The sequence below is a fragment of the Macaca thibetana genome, chromosome 17 (genome assembly GCF_024542745.1).
Source record: "Macaca thibetana thibetana isolate TM-01 chromosome 17, ASM2454274v1, whole genome shotgun sequence".
Taxonomy (NCBI): domain Eukaryota; kingdom Metazoa; phylum Chordata; class Mammalia; order Primates; family Cercopithecidae; genus Macaca; species Macaca thibetana.
This window is the reverse complement of record NC_065594.1, coordinates 19364409-19387513: the sequence shown is the minus strand read 5'-3', so window position 1 is coordinate 19387513 and position 23105 is coordinate 19364409. Positions and strand designations below refer to the sequence as shown.

The 23105-nt window shown below is 40.9% G+C and overlaps 1 protein-coding gene and 1 pseudogene across 1 annotated transcript in view; one reads left to right on the top strand and one right to left on the bottom strand.

Moving 5' to 3' along the window:
- Positions 1–23105, top strand: part of FOXO1 (forkhead box O1) — a 111411-nt gene that overhangs the window by 25600 nt on the left and 62706 nt on the right. The gene's annotated exons all lie outside the window — the stretch shown is intronic.
- Positions 1721–21420, bottom strand: LOC126940359 (E3 ubiquitin-protein ligase RNF6-like; annotated as a pseudogene).

The window sequence follows — 23105 nt, the reverse complement described above, 5'->3', positions numbered from 1 at the left end:
CATAGGAAACTGAGGCCAAGAGAAGCGAAGTGATCGGCTCCAGACTGGAGGTCTGAGACTCAGGACTTGGGGGATGCTAAAGCTGCCCTTCTAACTGGATCATCAGCTGAGCAGAGTGGCACCCAGGAGGGCCCTCATTGAGAAAGTCTTTTGGTTTTGCTTTGGACAATACATAGAGAGAGAGTGTAGTGTGTGGTTCAGAGGCGGTGGTAGCCAGGGCTGCCTTCAGAGCCAGACATTGCTTGGCTTAGGACTCTGCTTCCAAATAATGTTCATCCTCCCTCCCTTTCCCTTTCCTTATCCTTTAAAAGAAATCACAGTGCCCAAAAGCAATTCTTTTAATTCCCTTTACGTATGATGCTTGCATGAAGTGTGGCCCTTTAACTTTTTCTTGAGTAAGTAGTTCCTAATAGACGGACAGGATTTGTGCTATTTTAGTGTAGGATTATCTAGAGTTATTAATGTTTGTTTTATTCAAGGAGTGGAATCTATGGCCCTTTGGGGGCAGAGTTTCTGTAGTGTTTAGAACTTTGAGTATTGTCACCAAATCCATTCAAGCTTTTTTAACTTAACCTTGGACAAATTAACATCTAAGTACAGGTTTTCTCACCTGTATAATGAGGATAGTACTAGCCGAGATTGCCGTGAGGGTTGAGGGATTAGGGTTGCCACATAAGGCAAAAGTTGCTCTCTTGACCCTGTCCTCAGTTGTTTTATTTTCGAAGATTTTTCAGATAGAAGGGAGAAAGGAAAAAACTTCTATTTAGGTCTAAATTCTTCCTCTGCTAAAGACTGGGCTAGCGGTTCTCAGCTGGTCCCTCTGACATTTGGCAATTCAAGAAACATTTTTTTTGGTCACAACTTGGGTGGGGGTGTGTTGCTACTGGCATCTAGTGATTAGAGATCAGGGATGCTGCTCAACACTGTGCAATTCATAGGACTCACCTCCCATAACAGAGAATTATCTGACCAGTAGTGCTGGCCACTATGTATATCAGTAGTGTTGAGGTTGTGAAACCCTCCCTGCTCTAGACAAAATTATTGTCTATTTCTTTTCTGCATGAAAATGCCTTTGTTCCTTACTGAGTGATTTTAAACTATTGGAATAAAAAATTGAGAGAATTCCTAACTTAGTTACTAGTGTCTTTATTTACTGCACCTAAAACTAGAAGAACGATGTGTAGGGCTCTGGACTACTGACAGGCGACACTCTGGTAGGGCCGAGCAGGGTTAGACTGTCAGAAGGTCAGACCTCCTATTCCATCAGCCCTAAGGCTTGTGACCTCTGAAGAGATGACAGAGTCACTCTGATGGCTCTTGAACCTTCTCCATATCCCTGCTTCTCTCTTTTTTTTTTTTTTTTTAAAAAAAAAAAAAAAAAAGTTTCCCTCTTGTTGCCCAGGCTGGAGTGCAGTGGCTCTATCTGATCTCAGCTCACTGCAACCCCTGGCTCCTGGGTTCAAGCAATTCTCCTGCCTCAGCCTCCCAAGTAGCTGGGATTATAGGTACGCGCCACCACACCTGGCTAATTTTTGTATTTTTAGTAGAGATAGGGTTTTACCATGTTGGCCAGGCTAGTCTCGAACTCCTGACGTCAGGTGATCCACCTGCCTTGGCCTCCCAAAGTGTGGGATTATAGGCATGAGCCACCATACCTGGCCTTAGTGACTGTTCTTGAGTTACTGTGATGGTGTGCTGCCCTGTCCCCCTTCCTTCCATTTCAGAACTTCCAGTGATGGTCTGAAGTTTCTGCTGCCTTCAGTGCCTCATCACAGCATGAATACAGTGCCCATCCTTCTGATGACCGCTTCTCACCACTGTCATAAGCGGACATGTATTTTCCTAGGACCATTGCTACCTTCTGAAACCTTAGGCCCCCTCCTCGTCCTGGACTGCCTGTTTTGCTGCCTTTTTCATGAAGCTTGTTGTCTTGATTTCCTTCCCAGTTGAATGGGATATCTCTGTTTCCTTTGATTCCCCCCGTAACAGGTGTGCTCTCTTTTGGAACTTTTTGTGAGTTAGTCTCTTGCCCCCAAATCTCATTGGACTGTAAGCTTTTAAGGGCAGAATTCTATTTACTTTTCCTTTCTGGTCCCAGGAAACATCTTAATATAGTTTCTCACATACAATGGGAATGAAACAGACTTTTAAAAATGACAAATTATAGCTTTTTTTTTGTTGGAGAAGCAAAAATGTATTCTTTCATATAATGTCTTCCTGACATCACTTTAACATTCCTCTATAAGGTATCTCATTATGGTGATGATGGTGATGCCAGACGTTCTCATCTGGCTTGACATGTTTTTCTAGTGCAACCTTTTAAATTACTAGGTCCTTAAATTAAATGATCTGGTTCACTGCTGCCATTGTACTAAACTGACCCTAAACCAATCCTTGCTGTTCCTAAATTTAGAAATGGAAAGAACCTCACAACATTCCAGCCTTTCTGCCACTGGAGTCTACTGACAGAAAACCAAATTGCAAGAGTTTTTTTGAAATACAAAAACTTTTAAGTGGGTAGACATATCACTGTTAACTCAGTAGTGGACTGTTGGTAGTAAAATGTGTATTGCAACTTGCAGATGACCCTAAGTGTGGTGCCTCCAATATTTTAGTCTCATCTGTAATACAGATAAACATGAACCTTTTCTGCAGTTTTGTATAGTACTGCTTATCTAAATACCCAGTTATTCCCATAAAGTGAGTAGGTGCTGAGGAAGTCATTATAGTAGAGTGCTTAAGAGCTTCGGTCTGCCAGTCACACTGCCTAGGTGGAGTCCTGCCTTCAGTGCTTACCAACTTTATCAGTTGGGCAGTTGACCTCACTGTGCTGCTCTTTACTCGTGTGAAGAATGTAAATAGTAACTCTTATAGGTTGTTGTGAGAATTAAACAAAACATAAAATGTGTTCTAGAGCAGTGTTTGGTGTGTAGGAAGTGTTTTATAAATGGTAGCTATTATCATTACTTTGGCGAAGTACAGATTATATATAGAAAGTAGAAAATAGAAGACTGACATTTTTTGAGTTGGTTAAAATTTGATAGATAGGAAGACTTAAGATCAAGGGTGAAATCCCAGCATTACCTATTGTAACCCGTAAGCTTTTTTTTTTTTTTTTTTTTTTTTTTTTGGAGACGGAGTCTCTGTCGCCCAGGCTGGAGTGCAGTGGCATGATCTCGGCTCACTGCAACCTCCGCCTCCCGGGTTCACGCCATTCTCCTGCCTCAGCCTCCCGAGTAGGTGGGACTACAGGCAGGTGTCACCATGCCCGGCTAATTTTTTGTATTTTTAGTAGAGACGGGGTTTCACTATGTTACCCAGGATGGTCTCGATCTCCTGACGTCCTGATCCGCCTGCCTTGGCCTCCCAAAGTGCTGAGATTACAGACGTGAGCCACTGCACCCGGCCATAAGCTTTTTACATGGGATGAATTGCCACTGCTACCAGAAAGGCTGCCACAGTGTTGAGTTGGGGGATCTTTCTGTCAAGTTTGAATCCAACGTTCCTCCACTCGTGAATGAAATTCTTAATCTTCATGCCTCAGTTTCATCGTTTATAAATTGGCGCAATAATGATCAAGGGTTGTTATGAGAACTACTTAAATTAGTAATACATGGCAAGGTACCTAAAGAACAGTACCTGGTACGTAGTATTCAGGAAAAGTCATTGTTTATAATTACAGTAGTTTATTCAGCCTAGCACTTGTACTCCACCAGGTACTGTGCTAGACTTCTTGTTATTTCATTGTTTTAAAAAAGCATTATTATTATTTTTTGGCCAGGCGCGGTGGCTCACGCCTGTAATCCCAGCACTTTGGGAGGCCGAGGCGGGTGGATCACCTGAGGTCAGGAGTTCGAGACCAGCCTGGCCAACATGATGAAACCCCATCTCTACTAAAAATACAAACATTAGCTGGGTGTGGTGGCACATGCCTGTAATCTCAGCTACTTGGGAGGCTGAGACGGGAGAATTGTTTGAACCTGGGAGGTGGAGGTTGCAGTGAGCCGGATTGTGCCACTGCACACCACCCTGGGCAACAAAGAGCGAAACTCCGTCTCAAAAAAAAAAAAAGTTATTTTTTAAAAAAAGAAATGGGATCTTGCTATGTCGACCAGGCTGGTGTTGAACTCCTCACTTTAAGCAGTCCTCTCATCTTGGCCTTCCAGAGTGCTGAGATTACAGGCATGAGCCACCGGGCCCATCTCATTATTTCATTCTTATAGTAGCCTTTCATGGTGTAAGTATCATCAACATTTTACAGGTCAGGAAATGGAGACCCAGAAAGGTGGAGGACCCTACCTTGTTTGAGGTTGTAGAGCTTGTGTAGAGCTTACGGTTGTGTAGAGCTTAACGGACCCCACTGGTTTTTTTTGTTTTTTTTTTTTTGTTTTTTTTTTTTGAGATGGAATCTCGCTTTGTGGCCCAGGTTGGAGTAGGGTAGTGAGATCTCAGTTCACTGCAACCTCTGCCTCCCAGGTTCAAGCAATTCTTCTGCCTCTGCCTCCCAAGTAGATGGGACTACAGGTGTGCGCCACCACGCCACACCTGGCTAATTTTTTGTATTTTTAGTACAGACAGGGTTTCATCATGTTGGCCAGGCTGGTCTCTAACTCCCGACATCAGGTGATCTGCCCGCCTCAGCCTCCCAAAGTGCTGGGATTACAGGCGTGAGCAACCGTGCCTGACTCCCACTGGTTTTTAGAGATGTGTGCTACTGTGGGTCTGTCACATGCATGCATCTGGTTCCAAGGGAGGGGCAGCAGGTAGAGTACAGCTCATCCTGTTGGCCGGGACCTCTGTCACGTCCCCAGAAGTGGGCAGGGCAGGCCCTCAGTGGAGGGGAGAGGATTCACTCTCCTCAGTGGTGTGCCTGACAGTCCAGAGGCCTTTCCTGCACAAGGCATCAGCCTTACTGACTGTAGAGGGCAGTGATTAGAGGTGAGAAATTTAGCTTAAGGGATTGTCCAGACATGACATCTCAGTTTTCCTCTGTAAAAATACTCTTCCAGGCTCGTGGTAATGAAAATATTTTCATTGTAGTCTTAGCAGGATATTTGCTTGACAAGCAGATTATAAAGCTGAGTCAAAGCAAAACTGACCAGGATGATGATATTTTGAAAACTTACTCAGTGATGTAAACAGTGCCTCTACCTGGTCCCCATGGATGCAGTATTAAACTGGAAATTAGGTCCTTCAAAAGCTGCCCTTCTTGGGTTAAAGGGTTCTTTATCCGGAGCAGTTTTTTTTTTCTCCTAAATGTTAAAAGAAGCTTGTAATGATTCTGTGATGCTGCAGAATTACAGCATTACTTGTATACTTAGTAGTATACAGAAAAAAATTTATCTTAAATTTACTCCTGTGTTTCTTTGTAGAAGGAATAAACAGTGAATGGGAACCAGTATTTTTCAAAAAAATTTTTTGATTAGTTAATAAAGAATTAGGTATTACAATTTCTTTGTCTGATATCTAATACTTTGTTTCAGGCAATAGTGAACAATGCCATATGCCTTACCAGGTAGATTTTTATATAAATGATTGCTTATGAATTATAAATGATATGAGTTAGGTTTAGAGGTTTAGAATGAATGATGCTAAATTAATGTTGAAGTTGTAGAGGGTTGTTTGTTTTGTTTTTGAAAATTGGAGCCGGGCATGGTGGCTCATGTCTGTAATCCCAGCACTTTGGGAGGCTGAGGTGGGTGGATCCATGAGGTCAGGAGTTCGAGACCAGCCTGGCCAACATGATGAAACCCTGTCTCTACTAAAAATACAAAAATTAGCTGGGTGGGGTGGTGGGCACCTTAATCCCAGCTACTCAGGAGGCTGAGGAAGGAGAATCACTTAAGCCCAGGAGGCGGAGGTTGCAGTAAGCCGAGATTGTGCCTCTGTGCTCCAGCCTGGGCAACAGAGCAAAACTCTGTCTCCAAAAAAAAAAAAAAGGTGTCAAAGCCACGTTTGTTGCTTTCTGTTTTTGTTGTTGTTGAGACAGGGTCTTGCCCTGCTGCCCAGGCTGGAATGCAGTGGCATGATGATGGCTCACTACAGCCTTGGCCTCCCAGGCTGAAGTGATTGCCCTGCCTTAAGCCTCCCAGGCACTTATTTGTAAATTTTTTCATAGAAGTGGGGTCTAACTGTATTGCCCTGGCTCACTTTTCTTACTAATACACTTGGAGTGACTTAAATTGTGTGTATTCTGCAGCTTCTTAGGTTTGTGTTCAGTTTATTTAATGTGGGAGTGTTCATTTGTTAATGCCTAAGTGAGATTTCATATTGCCTATTCAGCAAGGTATAATAATTATATTTTCTTGTATGTAGTCGTGTGGGTGTGCATCTGAACCAGTTAAATTGTTGAGTTCTGTGTTGCAGATTAGTCCAACACAAAGCAAGGCTTTGTGGTATCATTGGGAAAAACTAAAGGGACTTTGTCGTGGGCAGTTTTATTAGAAAAGGGAAACTTCTTTACATTTTACTATAAAATCACACAGCCTTGGTACCCTGTCATATACCTATCATGTGGGCTAACAGTTTGATGTTGAAGAACTATTGTCAGTTATTAGATTGTAAAGTACCTCATCCAGAGAATAGGCATGAAACTTCTCATAATTCAGTTTCCAACCTTGATAGTGAATGCTTTACTGGGTACAGTAATTTGTAAGTTTATTTTGATGAACCTGGGTGCTTGGCAAAATAAAAATATCATGCATTTCTATTGATGTGTGCCTGTGGTGAGGAAAGTTGAGTTTCTATACTTGAGCATAAGGAGACTTGAGAATTCTTTCCTTGGTCATTTATAAAGTTACTGTGACTATGTATCTTTTAGTATGAAATGGATAAAGAAATCTACATTCGTACATATTTAATAACAGCTTTATTGAGATATAATTCAGATACCAGTTTACCCACTAAAGAGTACAATTCAGTAGTTTTTAGTGTATTTGCAAGAGTTTGGGCAACTATCACCACAATTTTCAAACATTTTTATCATCCCCAAAGAAATCTACCACCAGTCACTCCCCATTCTTCCCGTATCTCCCTAACCTGCATTTGCTTTCTGTGTTTATAGATTTGCCTGTTCTGGACATTTTGTGTAAATGGTATCATGTTACAATATGTGATCTGCTTTGACAGGCTTCTTTCACTTAGCATAACATTTTCGAGTTTTATTCCCGTGGTAGCATGTATCAGTATCATTCCTTTTTATTACCAATTAATATGCCATTGTATGGAAATAGTACATTTTATCCATTTATCAGTTGATTTTGAATAATTTCAAAACCTCCCCAGATTTCAAAATTATTGCTGTTACTAATAATGTGATTATTCATGTATAGTTTTTCTATGTGCATATATATATATATTTCATTTCTCTTGGTTTGGGTATATACCTAGGAATGAAATGACTGGGTCGTAAGAACTGTACGTTTGACCTTTTGAGGAATGTCAAACTATTGAAAAGTGGCTGCACCATTTTATATTCCTACCATGAAAGGTATGAGTATTCTCATCTCTCTACATCCTTGATGACACTTGTTATGGTCTTATTTTAGCCATTCTAGTGGGTGTGAAGTGATATCATTGTAATTTTGTTTTCCATTTTTCTGATGCTAAATAATGAATGTTAAGCATCTTTTTATATGCTTATTGGTTATTTGTATATCTTTGAAGAGATATCTACTCAGATTCTTGGCCCCCTTTTTCTTCTTTGTTTCTTTTCCCTTTTTTTTTGAGACAGAGTTTTGCTCTTGTGCAATGATGCAACTTTGGCTCAGGTTCAAGTGATTCTTCTGCCTCAGCCTCCCAAGTAGCTGGGATTACAGGCATGCACCACTATGCCCAGCTAATTTTTTTGTATTTGTAGTAGAGACAGGGTTTCACCATGTTGGCCAGGCTGGTCTTGAACTCCTGACATCAGGTGATCTGCCTGCTTCAGTCTCCCAAAGTGCTGGGATTACAGGCATGAGCCACTGTGCCTGGCCCTTTTTTTTTCTTTTCTTTTTTTTGAGACAGAGTCTTGCTCTGTCGCTCAGGCTGTAGTACAAATGGCACAATCTCAGCTCATTGCAACTTCCACCTCCCAGGCTCAAGAGATATTTGTGCCTCAGCCTCCCAAGTAGCTAGGATTACAGGTGCCCACCACCACCCCCGGCTAATTTTTGTGTTTTCAGTAGAGATGGGATTTTGCCATGTTGCTCAGGCTGGTCTTGAACTTCAGGACTCAAGTGGTCCCTTTGCCCATTGTTAAATTGCGTTATTTGTTCTTTTAGTACTGAGTTTTAAGAATTCTTCATATATTCTAGGTACTAATGCCTTATATATATGCTTTACAAATAATCGCTCCCATTCTATGGGGTTTTTGTGTTTTATTTTATTTTATTTTATTTATTTATTTTTTTTTGAGACGGAGTCTCGCTCTGTCGCCCAAGCTGGAGTGCAGTGGCCGGATCTCAGCTCACTGCAAGCTCCGCCGCCCGAGTTTACGCCATTCTCCTGCCTCAGCCTCCCGAGTAGCTGGGACTACAGGCGCCCGCCACCTCGCCCAGCTAGTTTTTTGTATTTTTTAGTAGAGACGGGGTTTCACCGTGTTAGCCAGGATGGTCTTGATCTCCTGACCTCGTGATCCGCCCGTCTCGGCCTCCCGAAGTGCTGGGATTACAGGCTTGAGCCACCGCGCCCGGCCGTTTTTGTGTTTTATTTTTGAGATGGAATCTTGCTGTGTCACCCAGGCTAGAGTGGAGTGGTGCAATATTGGCTCACTGCCACCTCTGCTTCCGGGGTTCAAGCTATTCTCCTGCCTCAGCCTCTTGAGTAGCTGGGACTACAGGCACGTGCCACCATGCCTGGCTAATTTTTTTGTATTTTCAGTAGAGGTGGAGTTTCACCATGTTAGCCAGGATGGTCTCCATCTCCTGACCTCGTGATCTACCTGTCTCGGCCTCCCAAAGTGCTAGGATTACAGGCATGAGCCACCGTGCCTGGCTGGGTTTTTTTCATTTTTTTGGAGGTGGTGTCCTTATTTTTAAAAAATTTGTGGTAAAATATACATAAAATACACTATCTTAACCATTTTAAAATGTACCGTTCTGTGACATTAAGTACTTTTATTTTGTTGTGCCAACCCATTGTAATCACCATTCATCTTCAGAACTCTTTTCATCTTGCAAAACTGTAACTTTTTGTGTCCGTTCAACAATAACTTCACATTTCCTCCTTCTTCAGGCTTTTGACAGTCACCATTCTACTTTCTGTCTCTATTAATTTGACTACTTTAGGCCCTTTATATGAGTGGAATCATATAGTATTTGTCCTTTTGTGACTGGTTTATTTCACTTAGCACAATGTCTTCAAGGTCCATCCATGTTGCAGCTTATGGCCTATTCTATTCTATGTATATATCACATTTTGTTTATTCATCCCTCAATGGACACCTTTTGGGTGTTGTGAATAGTACTGCTGTGAATATGGATGTACAAACAGTGGTGGTGTCCTTTGAAGCAAAAACATTTTTAATTTTGATGAAGTCCAGTGTATCTATCTTTTTTCTTTTGTTGTTTGTGCTTTTGGTGTCTTGTCTAATAAGAAACCATTGCCTAATCCAAGATCACAAAGATATATCCCTATGTTTTCTTCTAAGAGTTTAATGTATTAGTTCTTACATTTAGGTCTTTGATTCTTTTGAGTTACTTTTGTTATATGCCATGAGGTCACAGTCATAGTTTATGGAATGGCGGTGCTAAACTTAAGCTCTAGTTGTTAGTCTGCTTTGGTTATGCTGAAAAGTTGGAGCATAAATGCTTTTCACGGGGATCCCTCTCCACAATGCTGCCACTCCATCACCCTGCAGGACCCTAAGTCCAGCCTCTCTTGGCCCTGAATGATTGAGAACTCTGGAACAAAGACCTTGGCAATAATGTTTTTATATCCGTTTCATTTTTTCTCAGTGGTCATAACAGCTCTATTCTTTCTCACTTACCCACCCCACAACATAATTTATGTTAGCTGGAAAATTCCCCCTAACTTTAGTAAGCCTCTTTGGGGTGGGAAAAGCCTCACCTGTGTGGAGGCGGTGCCCCTTGCTTCTTGGTTTCTGAACCACATTCCTGCAGAGTGGTACCCTGCAGGAATCTTGGTATTACACCTTAAGGCAACTTCCTTCCCATTTAAGAAAAAGATTTAAACAAAGAAAAATGACAGAGTGGTGTTGAGGAGTGGTGTTGGCAAAGCTCGTAGTCTTCACAGTATGGCAAGGGAAAAATAGTTTTAGGCTCTTTTCCTGTTTGCCAGGAGAGTCATTAAGTGACAGGCTTTTCCTGGTTTTTCCTTTTTTTTTTGAGAAGTCTTGCTCCCTGGCCAGGCTGGAGTGCAGTGGCGCGATCTCGGCTCACCCCAACCTCCACCTGCTGGGTTCAAGCAATTCTCTTGCCCCAACCTCCCAAGTAGCTGGGATTACAGGCGTGTGCCACTGCAGCAGGCTACATTTTTGTATTTTTAGTGGACACGGGGTTTCACCATGTTGGCCAGGCTGGTCTTCAACTCCTGACCTCAGGTAATCCGCCGCCTCAGCCTCCCAGTGAGCTAGGATTACAGGCGTGAGCTACCGCACCAGGCTGGTTTTTCCATGTTGACAAATGATTTTTGCTTTTCAGTGAGAACAAAAAGAATAACAAAAGCAAACAGCCCTATACTGTTTAGAAGGATCCCGTTGGCTTGCCCTGTGTATAAACTACACCCAGATTTTCTGTATAATCAGAGATTCTCAAGAGTTTCAGTTTCCTTTGCTGTTTAAATTAGCAGGACTTGAATTCCTAGAACAAAATGCCTAGCATTGTGGCGGGACTGGAGTTCCTGGTTTAGCTACTTATGTTTTAAACCTCCTTCCCTTATTTTTTGGACATAGAAAGGTAGAAGATATAATACTATCAATTTTTTTTGAAGTGGTGGGCATTATTTCGTAAATTAAAAATGTTAGATGTAAAGGTTCTTATCACTTGAGTGCTGAGCACAAGAAAAGCACAAACCAGGTTACTTGTTGCAGGTCCTCTGGTTTCAGAATGATTGATGCTCACTTTACTAGCACATATTCAGTTGCCTTGAACCTTCTCAACTGTAGCTTCCTCTTACAGAGCACAGTGCCCCACAAGGAAACTTTGAATCTGTGGTCTCCTCACAGGTTTTAGCCGAAGCCCACAACCCACCAAGCATGTGAAGTGAGGGTCACTGGTGGATGGGTCTTATGTCCATATACGGGTTGAATATTCCTAATCTGAAAATCTAAAATCCTAAATGCTCCAAAATCTGAAACTTCTTGAGTGGCAACATGATGCTCAAAGAAAACGCTCAGTGGAGGATTTTGGATTTTTGGATTAGGGGTGCTTAACTGGTAAGCTTAATGCAAATGTTCCAGAATCTGAAAAAAATCCCAAGTCTGAAATGCTTCTGGTTCCAAGCATTTTGGATAAGGGATAGTCAGCCTGTACTTGATATATCTCTAGAGGTTGTGAAATCTTAGGCAGTTCAAAAGTCATGTTGTTTGGCCAGGTGCAGTGGCTCACACCTGTAATCCCAGCACCTTGGATGGCCGTGGTGGGCAGATCACCTGACGTTGGGAGTTTGGGACCAACCTGACCAACATGGAGAAAACCCATCTCTGCTAAAAATACAAAATTAGCTGGGCGTGGTGGTGCATGCCTGTAATCCCAGCTACTTGGGAGGCTGAGGCAGGAGAATAGCTTGAACCTGGGAGGTGGAGGTTGCAGTGGACCAAGATTGCGCCACTGCACTCCAGTGTGGGCAACAAGAGTGAAGCTCCGTCTCAAAAAAAAAAAAAAAAAAAGAAAAGTCATGTTGTTTTAACTATTCATTGCCATTTGTTGGTTGGGCCTCTTCAACCATTGTGATCTAATCCTAGTTCAATACATTGTTAAATTCAAGTATTGAGGTCTTAGGATGAATGAGCAAGGCTTTGGGCTGGCACATAAAGGTGGGGCACTCACAGGTCCCGAACTTGGGGAGTTTGGATAAGTATATTTTATTCATGAGATACACTTGTAAAAATATACATGGTAGGCTATAGGTGGTCTCACAGTTTGTCTGTAGTAGTACAGTTACTGCTCAATTCAGGGGAGTGAGAGATGAGTCTGTTTCAGAGCCAGGTGCCTGGGGGACAACCTGGGGAGGAAGGTTGAGCCTGCAGGGCTTTGGATGTGTGAAGGTAATGATTCCCAATAGTGTTTTGTATTATTTCAAAGTACTTCTATACCATTGTTGCCTCCTGCCAGGTCTCGTCTGCTTCTGTCAGTAGGTTGGCCATGTCCCCATTTCACAGATGAGGAAACTCGGCTTTGAGCATGTGGCTTGGTGCAACTGAGATTTGGGTCTAGATCATATGAATTGATTCTACTGTACATTTTCTAGGAAGTGGTAGTAGCATGAACAAAAAAGCTGAAGAGGACAGACTCAGCACGGTGAGTTCTTTGGGACTGGGGAGGGGAAGGGTGAAAAGTGCAGAAAGGGATGAGGGGATCCTACAGTGACAAGGTTTGTCCAGATACGTTGCGAGAGTGCCCGGGAAGACTGAAACCCTCACAGGGGTGTGTGTGTGTCTGTGTGTGTGTGTGTCTGTGTGTGTGTGTAAACAGCTCTATTGAGGAACAGCTGATGTATAATCTGCACATATTTAGAATGTACAGTTTGGTAAGTTTTGACATGTGTATACTTGTGAAACATCACCACACTCGAGAAAGAACATTATTCATCACCCTGAAAAGTTTCCTCCTGCCCCCCAGAAGGGCTTTTAAAAAAAATTTTTATTTTGAAATTTTTTCAAGTAAGTTTGAAGAATAAAAAAAACTTTTATGTCCCCATTACCCAGATTCACCAGTTTTTGACATTTTGATAATTTGCTTGCATGCTTTATGTATGTATATATGTATATATGTGTATATGTCTATATTTATAGGTACATACATTTGTGCACACAGACACGGTTCCCCTGCCAACCCAGTCAAGGGGTAGCTTTTATGAGTGGTGCTGCTGTAGTCATTAATGCTTTAATGTGTATTTCCAAAGAACAAGAATAGTCTCTTATGGATCTGTAGTATAGCCATCACATTCAGGAAAGTTACTGTTGTGTTTTTTTTTTTTTGTTGTTGTTGTTGTTGTTGTTTTTGAGTCTCGCTCTGTTGCCCAGGCTGGAATGCAATGGCGTGATCTCGGCTCACTGCAACCTCTGCCTCCTGGGTTCAAGTGATTCTCCTGCCTCAGCTTCCTGAGTAGCTGGGATTACAGGCACCTGCCACCATGCCTGACTAATTTTGGTATTTTTAGTAGAGACGGGGTTTCACCATGCTGGCCAGGCTGGTCTCGAACTCCTGACCTTAGGTGACCTGCCCACCTTGGCCTCCCAAAGTGTTGGGATTACAGGCGTGAGCCACTGTGCTCGGCCAGGAAAGTTATTGTTAATACAATATTTTTTATTTCATGTTCCAGTTTTGTCAGTTTCCTAATAATCTCCTTAATAGCAAGGACATTTTTCTCCTTGTACAGAATCCATTCCAGGGTTGTACAGTGCATTTGAGCATTACCTTTCTTGAGTTACCTTTGCTTTGAACATTTCCTTAGCCTTTCTGAGTCTTTCATGCCATTGACACCTTGGAAGAAACCAGACCAACTATTTTTAAAGTGTCCAAGGGTTTTGAGTTTTGAGCCAGTGTGTGAATGTGATCTATCTGGGTTTGGGAAAAATGAACAGTTGTGAGTGAGGTGGATACAGTTGGTGGGGAGGAAGTTGGAGGCAGTGGCCTTGTGCTCTGATTCCCACAGGCTTAGGTTGGTGGAAGCCGTGGTTGGGGGAATTGTTGGTAAAATTGCTTGGATAGGAATGGACCTGGAAAAGAAGCAGAGGTGATGGCAGGGTTCTAATGCTTGTGTTCTGGAAAATTAAAGAAGTAAAGAGCAGGGAGGATTAAAGATAAAACTGGGAAAGGGCTGTTTTATGTCCAGGAGTTGTTATGCATACATTTCTTCTTTCTGCACACTGTGATAGCCCTGAGGGTAACTACTTAGAAAAAAGGTTGTGAAATTTTAGGAGTTTGGGACCCAGTGGCCAGATTGAAATTCAGTGCATGTAGGGCAGTTGCCAATAAAGTCACCCTTGGGTACTTGTTCAAAGCTTTAGATGGAGGAATGTTTGTTCTCCAGCTTTAAGGGATTGAGAGTGTGGTGGACCTAATTTAGGGGAAGTTCATGGGCCAATGTCTTTGCAAGTGAAACTAGGCATCTTTCCCCAAGGAGAGAGCATATGAAGACATTCACTTTAAGGACGGGTTTTGAAAGGAGAGGTATTGGTACAACTTACCAACTTTGTTATGTTGCCTAGTTATCATTTCTGTAGGTGTGTAACATTTTATCAAGTGCAAGGAGTTACCTCTGAATCTTCTATATAAGAAAGAAAATTTAGGCATGTTTAGTAACATGCGGTAACCTCTGGAATGCAAAATGCATTTATACTTTGTTTTACTAAGTCTGAGTAGAGAACATTTCAGTGTGGGACATGAGTTGTCTCACCAGTAGTACAGCTTTAGAAGTCATTAGGCTTTCAGTGTTGTAAACTGTTTATCAGTTATATTAAAACATCACAACCTCCTGAGACCAGTGCTCTTACTTGGTTGCTTTGTCAGGAGACTTGCAAATATTGAATCCTTTAAAGTTTTTACAATGTTTTGAGAAGTGGAATTAGTTAAAAATATATCCTATTATCAGAATGTCTGCTGGCTAGGATTTGTTATTCTGTTGTTCTATTTAAATAGAATATGTCATATATTAGATGTTTTCTTAAATAGCCTTAGGTTTTAAATAAAAAGTAAGGCTGGGCATGGTGGTTCAACCTGTAATCCCAGCACTTTGGGAGGCTGAGGTGGGAGATTGGCTTGATCCCAGGAGTTCATGACCAGCCTGGGCAACAGAGCAAGAACTTGACTCAAAAAATAAATAAAATAAGATAAGGTAAAATAAATGGTAGTGAAGACAAAGATGACTTTATCCTCATCCCTGGTCAGGGACCTGGTTCATAATTTAAAACTCTTGCTTCAATTTGAGAATCTATAAAGTAGGATTGATAAACTGTACTGCCTTGGATTGCTTTTGAAAATGTATGTGCCAGGGCCTGCTTTCACATGGTAAGAGGAAAGTCATTACCTATCATACGCCATGTTTTTCTTTAACTTATACCTAAAGTATTTTAGAGTACTTATTGCCTTATGTAAAATTATAAGATCATATAATCACATTCCCCCCTGTGGAAAATTAAACTTTTTTTTTTTTTTAAGTGAAAGCAGCTTATTAAAATAAGGGAATGTAGAAGGGCTACTCCAAAGGCAGAGCAATCTAGACTCTCTCTGTAATTGAGTCTAAGCTAATGGAGAATGGAAAAAAACTCTGTTTTATAGCAGAATTTTCTACCTGGCCATACATGAATTTTCTGCTCTTGCTGTCTTGAGTGTTAACAATGGGAAATTGTGGACACTTACACTGAGCAGTACTTAGAATTTGCTGGATTTGCTGAAAAGTAATCCATCAGCATTGGAAGCCGTAAGCAGTATAAAATCGTTGATACACATATTTATTTTTATTTTCTTTAGGTGGAGAAAGAGACCCTTGAGTTAAGAGTTTTTGGATGATGAATTTAGTACTTAATCATTAGTACATTTGTGCATGTCATATTCTAGGTCAAAATAAATTATCAACATGCCACATTTGTGGTAGTTAGATAATGCTTTTATTTCCTCTTTTTTCCCCACTTTGAATCCAGATTAACATAACATGTTAATTTGTGTTTTTCTCAACTCAGTGTGGTCATTCCATTGCATTAAAACTTTAAGCACTTTCATCTTCACTAATAATCCACTTAATCTCTCACAATAAAAAGTACTTTCAATTGTACTGACTTACATTTATCCAGTCAAAACTTTATATATTACTAGACTTTTTGTCACTTTTACCTAGCATCCAAAACCATGTTTTATGATTGGTTCGTAAAGAGCTATAGAAAACAGATTTTAATATTGCAATGTATATTGTTAAATTTTCTATCTAATGGATTGCCAGAAATACTCTGTTATATGCATAAAAAACTATATGCATAATTCCTAGTGAGATAGTTATTTTCATTACTCGAAATACTCTCATTGAAACTTGTAATTCTGTGTTCCATTACATGCTTACCAAAAATGATTCCTGGTTGGGGGAGTGGTTGATTCCATATACTCTCAAAATTTCCAAAAAATTTAAAAATTATTAAATTCCTATACAGTATCATCTGTCACCTCCCTCTGCCAAGTTGCCTGCCTAGCCACCGTTTAATTTATGATGAGATGAGTACTCTGGCCCTGGGGTTCCCATCCCACCCCCTTTAGTCAGAGTGCTGTTCTTATATTGTATGAATCAGAACTGACCACTTATAATGCATGTTATAAGTGATTGGGTAAGATAGGCAAGCACAATTTTTAAATATTATAAAGCAAAGCATTGCTGCAATTTCTGGGTAAGTTTTCATGAAACTCATGTAGTACCATATGTCTCTTTGCTCTTAGGAATGTCCTGAGTGATTTTTTTTTTTTGAAAGCAATATTAGTTTTTAACAGCTTTGATTACATTCCTGGCCTGTTTTCTGTTGGTGGTACTATCAGGCTATGATATGATAATAGTCCCCAGGTGCATGAAATCTTAGAATTGGGACTAGGCCACATACCTCCTTTTGGCTTCTTCTGCAGAGGGTCCCCTAGGCTTTGTTTATCTCCAGAGATTAGGAGTCTTTTATTTCTTATTTTTATTTATTGAGACAATCTCACACTGTCACCCAGGCTGAAGAGCAGTGGTTTGATCACAGCTCATTACAGCCTCAAACTCCTGGGCTCAAGCCATCCTCCCACCTCAGCTTCCCAAGTACCTGGGACTACAGGCGTGCGCCACCATGCCTGGCTAATTAAAAAAAAAAATTTTTTTTTTTAAAGAGCTGGTGTCTCACTTTGTTGCCCAGTCTGGTCTCAGACTCCTCCTGCCTCAGCTTTCCAAAGTGTTGGGATTACAGGCATGAGCCACCATGCCTGGCCTGGGGAACTTCTTGACCATGGTCCCCGGAACTTTACCCCTTTCTCATTATGGGATGCACTCTAATTTATCAATGTTCTTCTTAAAGTGTGTTAATAAAGAACTCATCTAGTTCTCTAGATATAGTGTGGCCAATTCTGAGTGTAGTGAGACTTTTATTTCCTGTGATCTGGAAATTGTACATTTGTTAGTGCAACCTAAGACTACCACACGTTTTTGTCACTTACAGTGGTTCATATGACACAGTCAGCAAACATTTCTGTGCCTGCCTCCAAACACATTTCCCCATTAAAAAGAAAAAAAACTACTGAACTTCCAATTTTATGTTGATTTTTAAACCCAGCATTCTAACTTGTCAGTGTAATTTAATTCTGTTGTTGATTTTATTGGTTATTTTATTTCTTGTTGTTGGCAAGTTTACCGATCTGTCTTCTGGGTTGTCATGTGATACAGACGTAAATGCAGAGGAAAAAAGTTGATTTTCATAGTAGTCAGCAACAGTAATAACTAATGCCCCACATGGTCCCCCATGTCACTTTTGGAAAAAAGCCTTTGTTCATAGAGCAGCCTTACCAAGGGATAAATGTTTTATGGCCTGGAGAGAAATGCATCTCAATATAATGTCTGTGTTATTTTTCAGAAGCCAAGTTTGTTTTCTTTCCCCTTTAACTGTATTTCATTTTTTTAAAAAAAACATTCCCATTGGAGAACTTAGAGAAAGGTGAATAAATGCAAATCGGTGGTTTTGTTTTGATTTATTCGTACCTTTGATAAAAGGAATTGATTCTGCTGAGAATATGACTGTTTAAGAGTGTTGCTGTAGCAGACTTGCTGTCATAAATTGATTGGCATGGGCTTAAACCTTTGAATCACACCCTGGAAGCAGATAGTACTTTAAGAAATCTCTAGTCTGGAATTGTTTCTTACAGAGCAGGACTCTCTTCTTCTTCCATGCTTACTTACAGTGATCCTTAGGGAATGGGCAAAATAGGAGTAAATTTGGAAAATAATTTTTAGGGGATTGGAATCTGAGGAATAATGATAAAAAATAGTTTAACTTTGAAAAACCATGTTATGCCAGTCATAGAGCCGTGTGCTTTCTGTGTACTATCTCATCACAGGCTCAGGCAATGGTGGAATTATGTCGAGCAGGCAGGAGGCTTGGTGATTTTTGTTTGGATTTTCTTTGGCTTGGGAAAGACAGATTTGCCTTTTGCCAGAAAAGAAACTCCTTCAGTGAGCTAGCACTTCAAAGTTGATGTCTCAGAATGTGGTGGAGATGCAGCCAGTTCACCTGAAGGTAGTGGTGGTGGTTAAATAAACACTCCCTCTATAAGTCTAGCTTTTCCTACAGTTATGAAATTTGAGATTTTTTTGTTTGTTTTAATGTTTATTGGTAGAAATAGATCATCAATGCATTCTTTGTGTTTATATAAACTGCATTCTCTTAAAGGTTTTTGTTTCCATTGGAGATTCTTAGCCTCCAAGTGAACTTAACATATTATCTATGCAATTGATTCTTTATAGACTTTTTTTTAGATCTTAAAACTAAATTTGAGAAACCATGCATATTGTATACCTTATTTAATAATCCAAAGAATTGTTTGCACTTTCAAAAAAGTTACAAAAAGTCTGAACACAAGTTAAATAACCTGTATGTCCTAAATTTTCCATTACTGAATAGATGCTTGTTCAGTGTTATATATTGCTTGCTTTCTAGTAAGTCAGATTGTCAGAGATGCTTCAGTAAATTATCTCTATATTAAAATGATATCTGAATCCCCTTTCTCTCTGAGATGATCTTGCCAATATTAAACATTGTGCCATATGCAGTTTTAGCCGAAAAGCTTAAATAAGAACCAGACTTGTAGACTGAATCTTTTAACCTTAAAATTATATACCTATATATGCATACATGGTATGCTGTATATTAAATTTAACATTTCAAGTAACGTATGTATAGCAAACATTCAGCCAAATACTCTTTCATGAAGAGGTATTATTCTTAAAAAGTTAATGAAAAGCTTATTTAGATAGAAATGTCTAGACATAAGTACTAAGCCTGTGAAACTTGAAAGTAAAGTCTGCTGTGCTATTAAGAAAAAGAAGATTGGTTTTTAACCTATTGATTGTGCAGAGACAAAAGTGCTTAGCATGACAAAATTACCAAAATAAAAACATTTTAGACGTTATTTGGTTCTAGCAATGTTAATTATTTTGTGTTTCTGGATAATTTAACATTTATATTTTTAAATTTTATATAAATTTCCTCTTTATAGCAAATTTTAAAAAGCACACAAAAATAGTTCCAACTATATATAATCAGTTATTTTTCATCCTAGTTAGCTCATCACAAGTAACTAAGCAAAACAATGCTTAAACATTCAGTTCTACTAAAATACAATATTTGAGTAGATCCCATCACTTTACCCATTGTTTGCTATGTTGGACCCTAAAACAGGCTGCTGACAGATCGGGCAAGTGAAATTCTCTGAGAGCCATCGGTCAGTACAATGAATATGAAATTCATGCATGCAGGGTAATTGCCTGAGCTTGTTTCCAGTTATGTAATCACTGATAACAAGCACTAAGGATTTTATGTAGTTCACTATCAATACTGTTATGCTCTAGCACTGGGTGGAAAGATTATCAGTCTGCTCTTTGGTTCAATCATGTATTCGGGCAGGCGTGATGGCTCTTGCCTGTAATCCTAGCACCTTGGGAGGCTGAGGTGGGTGGATCACCTGAGGTCAGGAGTTCAAGACCAGCCTGGGCAACATGGTGAAACCCCATCTCTACTAAAATACAAAAATTAGCCAGGCATGATGGCGGGTTCCTGTAATCCCAGCTACTAGGGAGGCTGAGGTGGGAGAATAGCTTGAACCCGGGAGACGGTGATTGCAGTGAGTCGAGATCGCAACACCACACTCCAGCCTGGGTGGCTGAGCGAGACTCACATCTCCAAAAAACAACAACAACAAAAAAGAGAGAGCAAGGGGAAGAATAGGTAGTGTTCCAGTTTGACTAAATCATTTGAATTTTGCAACTACATGCTACCCCTATTGTCACTGTTTCAGGTATGAGGTGAGTGGTCTCATTTACACCATGCATTTCAGTGCTATCTCCTTGGGCCTGCCTGTCTTGAGAGGAACCTTCCCTGTGCTGGCTGCTGTCTAACTGTAGCTAAGTTACTCAGTTCGGAGTGCATCTCTGGTAAATGCTGACCATTTCTCTGAAGCTCTGACTTGGAGAACTAGAGTTTCTCTCTAATGGTTGAGTCCTCCATTAGAGTACTAGGTTCTCCAGACCCAGTCATAATCTGCCTTAAAATTGACCAACGAGCCACTGATGATGGCTCAACAAGCTCATTCTCAGAAATCCTAGGAAGAATTCTGGTACTAACATAGGTTTGAATACATGACCGCTCTAAACAAGAAGTGATTTGGCAGAAGCCCCCATTATTGCTTTTGAATAGTGACCGTATTTTCTGTTAGCCCTACTCTGGATGAGTTCTGTCTGCAATACTATCCCGATCTCTGTTTTCTCCAGGATGGATCCTTCTCACTTGAAGGTCTAGTGTGATTGTTGGATGTTGTGGTACAGCAGTTGAGGATCTGCTGGATTCTTCTTCTTCTACTGTTATTCTTGACACAAGTCTTGAATTAGAGAATGGGGTATATGCAGTACCTCTGTGTTCTCTATCTTGCTCTAAAAAGACTTGAGTTATACCCCTCCTCCTAACAGATCTTCTGGTGGTTTGCTGGTATTGGTCTACTTTCCCTTTGTGAATTATGATAAACAGTGCCACTCTGTCTCTTGAATTGGTGAACGACTTTGGCTACTGAAGGTAGATCTTATTGGCCTTAATCTTTGGTTTGTATTTCTTACTGTAACATTACCTCTAGCTCCATTTTCCCAAACATGTGCTGCTTTAAACCGTTGCGCCTCCCTTTGCCTGAGTTTGCTACCACCTGACTGGTTTGTATGACTACTGAAATTAGTGCATGAAGCACTAGCTCTGGGAATGCCAGCTGATCCCCCAATTCCGGTTCTTAATCTTCCCAATGTTGAGAAAAATCCTTCAGCTGAATTTTTCCCCCTTGAAGCAAGACTAGTCCTTAGAACGTTGGAACTACCACCATTGAAATTCACTGAAATTTGGCTTCTTGTTCGCCTAGCCACAGGACTAGTTGACTTTTGTTGCCTATTTGTAGTATGATATCTGTTACTATCTGAAAGTGGAATGTTTGTATAATCTCCATGAATTTCAAATCCTTTATTTTCTTGATTTATGTGGATTTGCACATAAATCCACATTTCTTGATTTATGTGGATTTGATTTATGTGGACTAAACTGAAACTCTCCACTGTTCAAGTTTGTTTGACTCATAGCTCTCCAATTTTGATTCTCATTTTGTCCACTTCGAGTTGCATTTCCTGTGCCCTGAAAGGTGTTCAGCTATTCTGGAAGAGAATATTCATTTGAACTTTCTCCGGGAACTTCTGAGTCTCTGTAATTTGTTCCTTTTATTTTATTTTATTTTATTTTTTTGAGACAGAGTTTCACTCTTGTTGCCTAGGCTGGAGTGCAATGGCACGATCTCGGCTCACTGCAAACTCCACCCCCCAGATTCAAGCGATTCTCCTGCCTCAGCCTCCCGAGTAGCTGGGATTACAGGCATGCACCGCCACACCCAGCTAAATTTTTGTATCTGTTTAGTAGAGATGGGGTTTCACCATGTTGGCCAGGCGGGTCTTGAACTCCTGACCTCATGATCCACCCACCTCAGCCTCCCAAAGTGCTGGGATTACAGGCATGAGCCACCACGCCCGGCCAATTTGTGCCATTTCTCAAGTCAGGCTGAGATACTAGTTGTTCGTTGACCCCATCTAACCGCTTTTGCAGTTCTTCTGATAATTATTTCTCTGGGGGAGCCTAAAAGATTATGGTCTCTCATAAGCCGATAATCTTCGTCATTGAGTTAATTAATCAACTGCTAATAGGCCTTTTCTCTGTGGAGATGCTCTTGCTGCCATCTTCTCCTATTTTCACAATGATTACAGTCTTGAGATAAGGTTTCTTCACCACCACCATCTGATCTAGATCTAGACTGATTCATCCTGAGATTCCTGGCTTGCTTATTTTCCTTTCAACATTCTTTTAACATAAGCCATGGTATCCATCCTTCAATTGTTTGTGCCTTTTTTGAGAGCTGCCCATCTCTTCCCAACTCAAATCCAGGCCTGTTGGTCTTCAGGGTTCTTAGTTTTAACTACTGTACTGTTCTTGGTTTCATAACTCTGCTGTTCAGTAAAATAGCAATTATTGTCCTCTCTGCCCTTACCACTCGGCTTAGCCAAGTCATCCACCAGAATACAATCCTGTTCTGTGGAACAGCTCTTGGGAGCTTGGAAGAAGAAAGTTGAGTGGGTATTTTAGTATGAATTGATAGTATTCCACATGTACATCTAAAGTTTTCAGGGCCAGGTGTCATGGCTCATGCCTGTAATCCCAGCTCTTGGAGGGGAGTGTAGGGTGAGATGGGAGGATCTCTTGAGTCCAGGAGTTTGAAACCAGCCTGGACAACATGGTGAAACTCCTTTGCTACAAAAATTAGCAGGATGTGTGGCACATGCCTGTTGTCCCAGCTACTCTGGAGGCTGAGGTGGGAGGATCACTTGAGCCTGGGAGGCGGGGTTGCAGTGAGCCGAGATTGCGCCACTGCACTCCAGCCTGGGTGACAGAGCCAGGACCGTGCCTTAAAAATAAATAAATAAATAAATAAATAAATAAATAGGCCAGGCGCGGTGGCTCACACCTGTAATCCCAGCACTTTGGGAGGCTGAGGCGGGCGGATCACGAGGTCAGGAGATCGAGACCATCCTGGCTAACATGGTGAAACCCCGTCTCTACTAAAAATACAGAAAACTAGCTGGGCGTGACGGCGGGCGCCTGTAGTCCCAGCTACTCGGGAGGCTGAGGCAGGAGAATGGCGTGAACC